The sequence below is a fragment of the Pseudorca crassidens genome, chromosome 18, assembly GCF_039906515.1.
Source record: "Pseudorca crassidens isolate mPseCra1 chromosome 18, mPseCra1.hap1, whole genome shotgun sequence".
In the NCBI taxonomy this organism is placed as follows: domain Eukaryota; kingdom Metazoa; phylum Chordata; class Mammalia; order Artiodactyla; family Delphinidae; genus Pseudorca; species Pseudorca crassidens.
Genome location: NC_090313.1, coordinates 62,445,406 through 62,458,428, shown reverse-complemented (window position 1 = coordinate 62,458,428; position 13,023 = coordinate 62,445,406). Strand labels below are relative to the sequence as shown.

The 13,023-nt window shown below is 45.4% G+C and overlaps 1 protein-coding gene across 1 annotated transcript in view; it reads left to right on the top strand.

Annotated features, from left to right (window-relative positions):
- The window catches only part of EBPL (EBP like), a 94,586-nt gene that overhangs the window by 46,466 nt on the left and 35,097 nt on the right, over window positions 1–13,023 (top strand). The window contains exons 4-5 of the transcript XR_010937097.1: window positions 4,546–4,690; window positions 4,839–4,982. The gene's annotated coding sequence lies outside the window, so the exon portion shown is untranslated. The remainder of the gene's footprint in view (window positions 1–4,545; window positions 4,691–4,838; window positions 4,983–13,023) is intronic.

The following is a 13,023-nucleotide window of genomic DNA, read 5'->3' as shown; positions in this document are numbered from 1 at the left end:
ACAGTGAAAATTATAGGAATGAAAATTAACAACCTACTTCGCATAACAACATGGATGAATTAGTGATAAGTGAAAGAAATAGTGATAAGTGAAAGAAGCCAGACTAAAAGGATACATATTGTATGATTCTATTTTTGTAATGTAAGGTTCAAAAACAGATAAAACTGTGATGTTAAAGATCAGGACAGAGATTGCCTCTGGGGAAGAGGGTGGGTATAGTGATGGGGAGAAGCCATGAAGGGGCTTCTGAAGTGCTGGTAATGTTTTATTTTTTTCCTTTGAGCGGTTGTTACAATTTGCGATAATGCATTCAGCTGTACCTTTATGAATGGTGTGCTTTTGTCGATATATGTTATACTTCAATTTAAACATTTTATTTTTAAAGATTCCTGGTATGAAGCCCTGAAATGTGTCTCCAGTGGGTCCTCACGAAGAGGACGCTATGTCCTTGACGACAGGATTTAGTACAACTCGGGCTGTTTGTAACAGTGTCCCCCACGTGGGCTGAAGGCAGGACGCCAGAGAGAGAGTCTGTAAAAACCTTTCTATGAGGGATTACCCAGTTGTTTCCAGTACTTTGCTCTCTGCTGATCTGGCTCAATCTGAGGGTAAACAGAGTAGAGAAAAATGGATGGGCTGCATATCCTGCAGACAGTCCTGAAAACATGATTTTTTTTCTCAACTGAGTTTTTGCTAAGTATTGGATGGGAGAGAAATGGAGATTATAGACTCTGACAGGAACTTGGAGGACAGATACATTCTACTGCCACGTAAGGACAGATCTAAATGTTTTAACCCTTAAGTGAGTTGGAAGGAAGATTGATGTCCCCATATGAAGTCTAACAGGTCACTGAGAATAGGAGCCCATCTCCCTGTGACAGGGAGGTAGGGGCAAGGTGACATAGGTCATACTGTATCTCATTAACTCTAAGATAGATATTTTCCACCCACATTTTAACATTTTAAAAATTAGAATGTATTTTACAGTTGATGTGTCGTAATTGAGTTGGCAGTGTTTTTTTCTTACAAAACTATAATCCATCTTATAATCTGATGGCATCTTAGATTCAATTAAATAAGTCACTGCCTTCAATATTGTTCCTCTTTTCAAGCCTCGATATCTCCAGCTACTTGGAGGTGATAGTTCAAATATACTTTAAGTCTCAATTTTGCTTGGGACCTCAGGAATCATTGACTTCCCTATCCGCCCCCCCGCACACCCCGCTTCTATCACATTCGTTTCCTAGGAGCCAGCCATAGAAGGAATATTTGGATGAACGTATCAAATGATTTGCAATAAGTTATGAACTGCTTATGTGGATGGTAACTGGATTCCTTCAGACTGTCCATCACTCCCCAGTATTGTTTACACTAGAAATTTCCTCGGCATGCTCTGCCTTTCCAGGTAATGTTGAGGCAACTATCGGCATAAGCCATCTAAAATCAGAGTCTAAATGATGACGTTTTCTTGTATTTAATCATGTCAGCTTTACAACTCCTGAAGTGCTGGCACTGAGGCTCCAGGAAGAATCTGCAGACTGCAGTATGAAATAGTAAAATAAAACTTTGTCCAAACAAGGCTTGATGGAAACCAAAATGCACAGAGTTTGGAGAAGAATCCTTTGTTTTCTTTTTTTTTTTCCAAATTATTCTTAAAATCCATGAGCACTTTTTTCTTTGTTTGGTTGGAAAGCTGGAGTTTGGATCTAAAAATAAATAATTTATAATGAGAATATTTGGGCAAAACCATGAATGAGAAAGGTTAACTGTTGCTGTCCTTATATTTAATAAAATGCCCTTGAGGTAATAGGGAGGGGCCTGGCAGGCCTCCTCCACCCACTGTGCTTTTGGAAACTCTACGTCCTCTCTCCCTTTCCAGTGGCAGACCCGACCTAACAAAATCCATATCCCACTGCCACTTCACTGCAGGAAGCAAATCATATCCATTAATTCACATTAAGATGCTAATAACTGATAGTGGTTTGATGTATTATCTGTCCCGAATATATTTGCATTAAAAAAATATACAATTGATTCATGTCCGTTGCTGAAAAATGGAAAATCCAGATAAGCAAAAAGAAAAAAATAATCATTACCCCCAGTATCATCAGACAGAACCACTGTTACAAATTTAGTTTCCATTTCTCAAGCTCTTGCCTGTGCTTGTATTAACATTTGGGGGAGGCTTTTAACATTTGAAGAAGGACTTTAACCTCCCCCCTTCTTTCCTCTCTGTCCCTTGCCCCAGATTTATCATCTAAGAAGTAGCAGTTGTACATGTACACACAAAACCGACCGGATAGTATTACAGAACATGCTCCCATTCTTGAGAAATTCATGCGCTTATAGAGGTTGATAGGTAGCAGTTATCGTTTATTTTGTTTATGTCCACACAGATCAAGTTGACATCTTAAAATATTGGATTGGCCACCTCCCAACTCTTCAAGAGAGGGATCCAGTATGCCGAGCGTGCTGCAGTGTTACTTTTTAGGTGTTTAATCCCTTCCCCTCCAGAAGCCTTCCCTCAGTCCCCCAGGAGTCAGAAGGGGGAGGACTCTGAATTCCTGTAGCCCTTGTCTGTGTCACTTAAGTGGCCCTGTATTGTTTTGTTATTTTTGACATCCACCTTCCCAGCTACACAGGGGCCCCTCAAGGCCACGCTTAGAATCCTATAATCATGTATTGTTTAAAGGGGCCTTGGACAGGTCCAGTTCATATACGAGGAGACTGAGGCTCAGAGGGGTTAGATAACCTGCCCAAGGCCACAGAGCTTTTCAGTGAACTAGAACCTAGTTCAAGTAAAAGTACTCTTTCTAGCCCAACAGTGTTAGACATGTTCCCAGAAGCCTGCAAGCTATGAAAATTATTCAATTTTATGGAAACAAAAATTTAACCTCAGCACATTTCTGATCATCTAGGTCTATTCATTATACTTGAGTAGGCTCTCAATTTCATTGTTTTGATTTTGTGTTTTGTATTGTCCTGTAAGTATTTGTCACTGGTTGGACCAAGTGGTCAGGTAGCAGCAGTTAACTTTAATGCTTTGGTTTTTCTAGGGGGAGGGGTGACAAAGTGGAGGACGCGCTCTCAGGGTCCCCACTTTTTCAAATTTGAGCAACACTCCAGACAGCACATGACTTCTTGTTCCCCACAAATGTGTTTGCTGATGATGCATTTTAGTTTAAAAATAAACTAAATATTCTGTCTTGGCCTCTCATTTCTGATTCACTGTATTGTGCTGGAAGTAACTGTGAACAGGTTTTTGGCATTTCTTGGTTGCATTTTGGGAGTCGGACTGATTTTGGTCCCGGGGGTGGGGGTGGGAGGGCGGGATCAAATCACTAAGAACTGGAAGCAGGAAATGGATCTCACTGGTGTGCCCCGAGTGCCCACAGTTTGAACTGTCTCCATAAAGCCAGTGCTTGTCTGGAGATGGGACCACAAATATTCATGCCCCCTGCAACAGTGACATCTGGTGGTCCTGGGGTAATAGGACAGCAGTCGAGTGGCTGATCTGTGGATTTTGATGAGATGACCTTATTCTATATATACTTGTCGCCGTAGGAGCCACTGCCCGTTCATAGGGAGCCCCGTTTCCTCCTGTGACACACCCACCTCCAATCACCCTACACCCAGGAAGCACCTGCAGCAGTGCCTCTGCTTCCTGGGGGCACTCTCCTCCCAGGCCCCCTGGCCGCCGGGCTGGGAAGAAGTGGACTTGCCCCATCTGGCGCGTGTCAGCCGCCAGCAGCCACGTCAGGCCAGGCCTGGCCTGGATTCTGGTGTTCGAGGGCCAGTGATTTACTGCCTGCCTGGGCAGCAGGTGGCTGGGGTATTTTTAGTGTGTGGAGCCTTTAGGAGTGGGATTGGGTGTGGGCAGGAGGCAGCGGTGAGGTCTGGGGGAGTTAGCTCTTCCAAGGTTCAAGTTGAAAGCCTCCTAATTGCGGGGGGGGCTGTCTGTTTCCTAACCTCCTGTAGGCTTTCAGGTTCTTGGTACGTCTTCTTGAATCTGTCTGCCTTTTTCCTTTGCTTGGTCAGTTTGTAAGCATGAACTAGAGAAAGTGGAAACCTTTGGGATGCCAAGTTGTTTGGTATCTAGGAAAACACTGGGTCCTATTAACGCCCTGCACCTGTATTCATTCCACTTCAAAGCTCTTTGCTGTTCGTTGTATTATCTGATCCTCACGATAATCCCTCACTCTCTGTGGACGGGGATTATCATCTTCCTTCTACAGAAGAAGAACTGGCCACGAAAGGTGAGCATCTGTCCCGCGCCACAGGGAGCACACGGGACAGAACCCGGAGCCGAGCTGTGCCGGTTTTGCCGCTAAGTGGTGCTGAGTTCGAACCCACTGCCCCGGCTCACATGCCGTGGGATTTGGGGCCCAGCTGCTTGGCTCCTGAGTCTCCTTATCCAGAAACGGAGTCGTGGTACCTGGCACACACTCCTGTGAGGATGAGCACATATCAAACACTCCACCCGCTGTTCTGATCCAAGTAAACGCTTCCACGTTTATTTAGCTTTTGACTGGGTCTGTTGTCCAGGTTCTGAACATACGACATCGCCGCTGCCTCCGTGTGAGAGACAATCTCAGAATCAGCAATTAAACGTGCCAGGCGCCCAGGCCTGGAACAGAGCAACCGGCCGAAACCTGGGGCTTCTGAGCAGGCACATCACAGAGAATAAAAGGTAAAAATTAAGCAGCCTGTGGGCCGGGAGGCTTTGTCAGTCTGACCATCTGAGACCGAGTTTGAGTTACTTTCCCGCTGCTGTTACTTGGTGGCATCGGGGCTTTTGTGATTCCTTGTCCTCGGAATCTTTTTGTTTCCTTTCTAAGGAAACATTCTGCTTGTGCTTCAGAGAAGAGGGATTTTCGTCAGCACCTGGATGGAACGTTGTCAGCACCCGGAGAGACCAGAGGAAACTGGGAAAACAGGTGACAGAGCCTCCTGCGGTGCGGGAGCTGGAAACAGCTACGACTGTGAGTTGCCGACTCCTGCATTTCACCCAGACCAGCTGACCTGGACCCCTGGGGTTGTCCTCTCCGCGGCTGCCCCTCCCATGTCCAGAGCCAAGCCTGACAAGGCCTGAGCCTCCAGGTCTATCCCCAGTTGGGGGATAGGGCCGCTGCCAGGCTGATCTTAGTTTTGGGTGGGGCTGCCATGGGTCTGTGGGCCCACTGGGCCCCAGCCTCCCCGCTGGGTGCCTGGGTACCTTACAGCTGGACCTCTGCCTCCGTGGCTTTGTGTAGGTAGCACTTCAGTTTGCCATGGGGATAGAATCTGTCGTGAACCTCAGTTTATTTGCCTGTTGGCCCTGAAACTCTAAGTAGACCTCACTGGTGGAGAGGGGCTTGGCGGTGGTGGTGGAGGTGACACGTGGGAACCAGGTCTTTTTCCTGTTGGTTCCGGCTTCAGTAGTTCAGTAAGAAAGCGTCGTCAGTAGTTCACTAGTCTGAAGTCACGTTCTGTGTTGAAAGGGTTCCGTGGTCATGATCAAAAGTGCTATACCATACCCCCGCCTGCCTTGCTTTAGAGATCGCCTATTCCCATCATCATATTCAGGGCTCTGAGATGTCCTACAGTGGAGAAACCTGTGTAATTCCATTAAGCCCACGTTTCTCAAGCTTGTTGGACCATGGAACCCTCTTTTCAGGCCAGTAGCCCTTCGCAACCTTCAGAGCTAGTGTTTCACAGATCCTACCTTGGGAAGCACGGGCACAAACCATGCCATGGCCATGAGAGCTGAGAGCCGTGAGAGCTGTCAGCTGCCTTAACTCGTGGCTGCATCCACCCCCGATGACACCTCCTCGGACACTGATCCCTCCTGAAAGCGAACCTGAGCTCATCCCATCATGAGTCAGCCCTGCCTGGCCCATCTCCCCACTGCTAATCCCACTCAGCCCTGGCTTTCTACCACCTCCCAGTTGGCCTGGTAGCTGAGCCGTCATGCGGCAGCAGGTGGGGGAGGATTCCCCTGTGTCTCCAAATCCTCCCAGAGATGCCACAGCCATCTCCCCCGTCCCTGCCCCCATCCACACCCAGAGGTGCCGCTCACCTCGAGGCCAGGAGCCCCTTGGGCGGCGATCTTCTTGCTTTTCCCTCCTTTCCTCCCTTCTGGTTCCTCAGCCTGTGCTTCCCCACATCTGCTTAGAGCGCCCTGGGCCTGGGAGGAGCCTTTTATTAAGTGAACCCGTCCCACACACAGCCTCAGTCCTGATTTGGAAGACTTCAGCCCTGGCTACCCTGGCCATTCTGAGAATGTATTACCCTATTTTTTATCTTAAATCCAAGCAAGATGTCAACCAGAGTCCTTGAATCTACCTGTCCTTCATCCCTGGTTTCCCTCCTCTTCACATCCCCAGACCCCCAAGTTTCGGTTGAGTCTCTCCCAGCTGGCAGCCCCATTCCAAGCAGAGGAGACACTGCAGTCAGGACGAGGGTGGTTTGTTACAGGACTGGGTGAGATTAAATCCCAGGGGGTCCTGCCCAGCTAAGGGGCATTTTCCCCTGTGCGTTATGATGTTTTCCTCCTCTCTGCTTTGGTCAACGTCCTACAGGAGTCACTGCTTTGAATCCATTCTGGGATCTCTGGCTTTTAGAACCCATTGCCTGCTCCTCATTCTTTACTGAAACCTGCTCTCAGCATAGCATTGATCAGTACATTCCCATTAAGTTAGAATCAGCTAAACACCCCCAAGATGGGAGAGAGTTCTGTGGGCAGGGACTCCTCCTGGGAGCATGTGAAATTGGGAAACTAAGGAATCTAAGAAGTCTAATAAGCAATTTCACACAACTTATAACTGAGAAGTAGCCGTTGTCACCGCACGCTCACCCTCAACATCTAGGGGTGCATATCCCCCCGGCGTGGCCACATTTATGTTAGACTGTCTTCAGTAAAAAGTGTCAAAGCATATGCTAAGTAAGTAGGACATCTCTGTCATCCACCACACCTGTCTGAGGTTAAAAGTTCTTTTCCTTAACTCGTAAATGATTAAAGACTCAAGCTCTTTTTATGATTTGACCTTGGGATACCACCCCTGAGCATTATTTTAGAAACCTGTGAAATCTTGGTATAAAACTGTAGATAGGTGGTTTCCAACATTTAGTGCCTGTGTTAGTCACCCAGCACTGAGGGGGAAAAAAACCACAGAAATCTTCTCAGTGGCATATGCAGCAATAAGCGTTTGTCTCCAGAGCTCTGTGGGTCATCCGGGATTTGACTGATCCAGGCTGGGCTCAGCTGGTCGACTCTGCTAAGGCTGCAGTGGCTCAGTGGCTCTGCTACTCACTTCAGGTCTCTGGACCACTCGGTGGTTTTGCGCTACATGCCTCTCATCCTATCCTCCTTAGACAGCAGGTTAGCTGAAGCTTGTTCTTCTGATGGCAGAGGCAGAAGAGGGTAAACCCCAGTGTGCAAGCACTTTTCAAACCCCTGCTTGTGTCCGTCTACTGACATCCCATTGGCAAAGAAAGTCATATGACCAACCCCAGTATCGACAAAGAAGGACATTCCATCCATGATGAAGCCATAGCAAGTGTGTGGATGGAGAAAGGAGTGAAGAATTGGGGCCAATAATACCACCATGCTCACCTGTGGCACACAGGGACGAGATGAAGGGTTTCTTCTGCCAATTGCTGCTAGCAGAGTTCTGTTGCAACAAAGATGCTACAGGGAGCCTAGCAGTTGGGGGAAACTTCTGAAGGTTAAACAGCCCACAGGCTCCCTGTGACCAGAGAACCAGGTGACCATCCTGATCAGTCCAACTCAGGTTCTGGTGGGGGTGGGTAGCCCAGGAGCCCAAATGAGGAGAGAGTAGGCAACGGAAGTGCAGAGAGTGGTGCGGCCACCAAAGTGCCCTTCCATGGCTAAGGGTGCGAACCGTTATGCTCTGACATACAGATGCCAAGGAAAGCACTGAGGAGGTCAGAACTGGGGCCAGCCAGGGGAAGACCAGCTTTACCCAAAATCAGAGCAGGAAGGAATACCAAATAGGCAAGGTTGAGACCCTGACTCGAGCTTACAGTTAGTTGGGTTTATACGCTTAAATTAACCATTGGGTAAGCAAGGTTACCCGTGATGTCCTGGTTGCTCATGCCTTATTTATTTATTATTTAAAATGTAGTTTTTATTTATTTTATTTTTTAAAATTTATTTGTTTTTGGCTGCGTTGGGTCTTCGTTGCTGCGCACAGGCTTTCTCTAGTTGTGGCGAGCGGGGGCTACTCTCGTTGTGGTGCGTGGGCTTCTCATTGCGGTGGCTTCTCTGGTTGCAGAGCACAGGCCCTAGGCGCGCGAGCTTCAGTAGTTGTGGCTCGTGGGCTTTAGAGCGCAGGCTCAGTAGTTGTGGCGCACAGGCTTAGTTGCTCTGCGGCATGTGGGATCCTCCTGGGCCAGGGATCAAACCTGTGTCCCCTGCACTGGCAGGCAGATTCTTAGCCACTGCGCCACCAGGTAAGTCCCTAGTTTTTATTTTTATAAAAATAACCAGGTATCTAGTTTAAGAAGTGAAATAAAAACAGAGGCTTATAATGGAAAACAACAGTCTTCTGCTCATCCCTACTAAGCCCTGACTGCTTCTCCCCAGAAACAACTGTTTTAGCTGTGCCTTCTTATCTTTTCCCTACATTTTTTTTTCCAAATTTGTGTCGCTGTTTCTTGATTTTTCAACCTTAGACATAATCTTTTTCTCTTCCTACCTTGGAAAATGAGAATTTAACTCTCTTACATTCTCCCCCATGCTCTACCCACACACATATATTTCCCTTCCCCGCATCTTCCCAATATAGATATTTTGGTTAAATGAATATTTTAGTATTTACATTATTATGACTTATGTAAAAAATTTTCACAACTGAGCCATTTAGTATACTGTGATTACAAAAAGTGCAACTTTCGTTTCCCTAGGAGCTTTTTTCTTTTTTTTTTTTGGTCTGTTTGCTTGGTTTTCTACATACTTATCAATAATACAACCCTAGAGGGACTTCCCTGGTGGCACAGTGGTTAAGAATCCGCCTGCCAGTGCAGGGGACACAGGTTCGAGCCCTAGTCCGGGAAGATCCCACATGCTGTGGAGGAACTAAGCCCGCGAGCCACAACTACTGAGCCCATGTGCCACAACTACTGAAGCCGGCGCGCCTAAAGCCCGTGCTCCACAACAAGAGAAGCCACTGCAATGAGAAACCAGTGCACCGCAACGAAGAGTGGCCCCCACTCACCACAACTAGAGAAAGCCCGCACACAGCAATGAAGACCCAACGCAGCCAAAAATAAATAATAAATAAAAAATACAACCCTAGACTGTCAAAACTGAAAATTTCACTGATACAATCAAACAGATAAGATAAACTATTGGGTTTTTTGGTTCGTTTGAGACATCCTTCTGGGAATGTTGTTCTGAAAACTCCTTTGCTTCCCTCTGGTGGCGAATTCCACATTGCAGGCATCCCAGGTGTCCATTTTGGTTTATTCTCTTGAGGGAGCATGACTACCAATAGCCTTCTGATAAAAGAAGCATGTGTTCTTGTTTGTCTGAAAATGTCATTATTCTATCTTCATGATTGATAGCTAGATTGGGTGTAAAATTCTGTGTTGGAAATAATTTTCCCTCGGAATGTTTTAGCTTTTCTTTTTTATTTTGTTTTGCGGTACGCAGGCCCCTCACTGTTGTGGCCTCTCCCGTTGTGGAGCACAGTCTCCGGACGTGCAGGCTCAGCGGCCATGGCTCACGGGCCCAGCCGCTCCGCGGCATGTGGGATCCTCCCAGACCAGGGCACGAACCCGTGTCCCCTGCATCGGCAGGCGGACTCTCAACCACTGCGCCGCCAGGGAAGCCCTAACTTTTCATTTTGAAATAATTTTAGGCTTACAGAAAAGTTCCGAAAACATTACAGAGCTCTATCTAGTGCCTTTACCCAGCTTCCCCTAATGGTAACATCTTACATAGCTATAGTACAGTGATCAAAATTAAGAAATTAACTAAAAAAAAGGAAAGAAAAGAAGTTAACTCTGATGCACTTCTCAGGGTACAACGTCAAAAAAAAAAAAAAGCAAGTAAGTAATTAACGTTGCCACACTACTGTTAACAAAGTGACAGACTTTGGATCTCACCAGTTTTTCCAGTAGTGTCGTTTTACTTTTCCAAGATCCAATCCAGGATCTCACATTATATTTAGCTGCTGAATCTTCTTCATCTCCTACATCTAGAACACATCCTCAGTCTGTCTTTAACAATTTCGAAGAATACTGGTCAATTATTTTGTAGAATGTCCCTCAGTTTGGATTTGTCTGATATTTTCTCATGATTAAATTGAGGTTATGGATTTGGGGCAAGAATACCACAGAGGTGATGTGTCCATCTGAGTGCATCCTATCAGGGGTACATGATGGTGCTGTGTACTACTCAGGGTATTCATCTTGATCACTTGGCTAAGTAGTTGAGGCCAGGCTTCTCACTGTCAAGTTACCATTTTTCCTTTTATAAGGAGTAAATATATTGGTAGACATAATTTAAGACTATGCAAATATCTTGTTTATCCTCAAACTTTCACCTACAGATTTTAGCATCCATTGGTGAATCTTGCCTACAATTATTACTGTAATGTTCTTAATGATAATTTTCTATTTCTCTCATTTCTTTTACATTTATTAATGAAATTCTTTTGTAAGATAGAGCTGTCCCTTCTCCTCCAGGTACTTAGTCATTCATTTATTTACTTGTATCAAAATGGACTCCTAGATATTTATTTTATTCTAGAGGTTATCGTACAGTTTTATTGTTCAAATTGCCTCTGAATTTTGAAGGCTTTGCTCTGTTGTCCTTTGGATTTCAGTATTACTATTAAGAAGTTTAATAGTAGCCTGATTCTTGACCTTTCATAGTGACCCATTTTTCTTTTTTAGGATGTTCTGAAATTTTACAGTATTGTGCTTTTTTGTTTATCTTTATAACATGCATTTGTATTGGGCACTCCATAGACCCTTTCAAGCTGGAAACTCATGTGTTTTGGGGAAATGTTCATATTTTATTTATTTATCTGATAATTCACCCCCTCTACTTTTCCCTTCTCTTTTTTTTTTTTTTTGTGGGATACCCATTATTCTGATGCAAAACTTTTGGACTAATCCTCTAGTTTTCTTATGTTTTAATTTCCAATTTTTCATCCTTAATCTTTTTATTCTACTTTTTAGGAGACTTTTGTTTCTACTTTATCTTCCAACTTTGTACTGGATTTTTCAGTGGAGATTTCCAAGAGCTCTTTCTTGCTTTCTAAATATTTTTTATAGCCATCTAGCTTCATGGCTGTGATATTTTCCCTTATTTCTAAGGAGATTTGCCATTTGGGGGAAGTTTTCTTTTGCTTCCTGCAGTGATCACTCTTTCCTCTGAGTTGTTTTTTTCCTGCTTGTTTTTGTCTCTCTCTCTTATGTTGGAGACTTTTTCTCAGTTGTCCTGTCATCCTTTATTGTCTGTTCCTGCAAGGCGTTGAGCAGGATATTCACACTGTGTCAGGTATTACCCAAGGTCCCTTCACGTTGGAGTGATCCAGCAGCCACTGCCTTTACCAAGAGGTGGAGCTTTGCTTCCCCACTAGTGAGATAAGCAGAAGTTGTCTCCTGATGAGATGCAGCATGAAGTAGAGAATGTCACCTATGTGTCTTACCAAAAACATCTGATCTGAATCTAATCGCGCCTTTAGATCTAACTTCCACTTGACAGGATTTACAAGAGATGTGGGGACAAGTTCAAAGACAGAAGACCCAATCAGACAAATCAGCTGTGAGACACTTCTTCAGTTAATGGCCTGGTCCCTTCAAAAAGTCAACATTGTGGGGCAAACAAAAGGAAAGAGGACTGTTCTAGGAAGGAGAATAAAGAGACGTAATAACCAAATGCAATGAGATTCTAGGGACAGTGGGGGAAATTTGAATGGATTGAATGGATTTTGAATTTTAAATGGATTTAATATTAGAATATATTTGGAAGCTTTTTTTTTTTTTTTTTTTTTTTTGCGGTACGTGGGCCTCTCACTGTTGTGGCCTCTCCCGTTGTGGAGCACAGGCCCCGGACGCACAGGCTCAGTGGCCATGGCTCACGGGCCCAGCCGCTCTGCGGCATGTGGGATCTTCCCTGACTGGGGCACCCGTGTCCCCTGCATCGGCAGGCGTCACCAGGGAAGCCCTGGAAGCTATTTTAAATTTTCTTAGGTGTGATGCATTTGGGTTATATAAGATCCTTATTCTTTGAATAGAGATACTGAAATATGTAGAGGTGAAATATCATAATGTCTGCAGTCATTTTCAAATGGTTCAGAAAATACTGTACGTACACCTATATCTAAAGATAAAGCATATATGTTAAAATATCAACAATTGTAGAACTTAAGAGGTGGGTATATGGGTGTTCATTATAGTATTTTTAAAATTTTTCTATATGTTTACATTTTTCCGTGATAAAAATGTAGGTGGAGGAAGAAGGGAGATACCAAAAAGCTGCTAGAAGTTTGTGTGAGTCCTGGTACATGGGCAGGAAGGGCTCCTCAACTGGTGAGGCAACTGTTTCATCCAGAGACCTTCACATGTCAGTGTTGTGTGTCTTCTCTCCAGCCAGTCAGTTCCCGGAGAGGGGCTCCCAGTGCCTGCCTCAGTGTGTAAACCTCACGGCCAGCCCCTGCGAGCTGAATGGAGAAGGGGTCCAGGCAGCCTCTCCAGTCAGTTCACAGACTTTGACGGAACTTTTTCATGGATGTCTCACCCCATCCCCAACTGGGCAATGCCTCCAGAGAATAAACTGAAGGTATCCTACCAGGGAGCAGAGGGGCAGTCGCCTGGGCTGAGTAAAATAGGGGAAGGAGCCTGAGAGTATGTCTCTTCATACAGACTTTCCACCAGTTCTGTTTCCTGCCCCACTTTGTTGCTGCTTGATATCCCAAGTCCTGAGATCCCCTGGGGTTTGGGTCAGAAGGGCTTGCTAATCACGGTGAGGCTGTGGAGAGCATGGTTTGTGGGCCACACCCCTGCAGA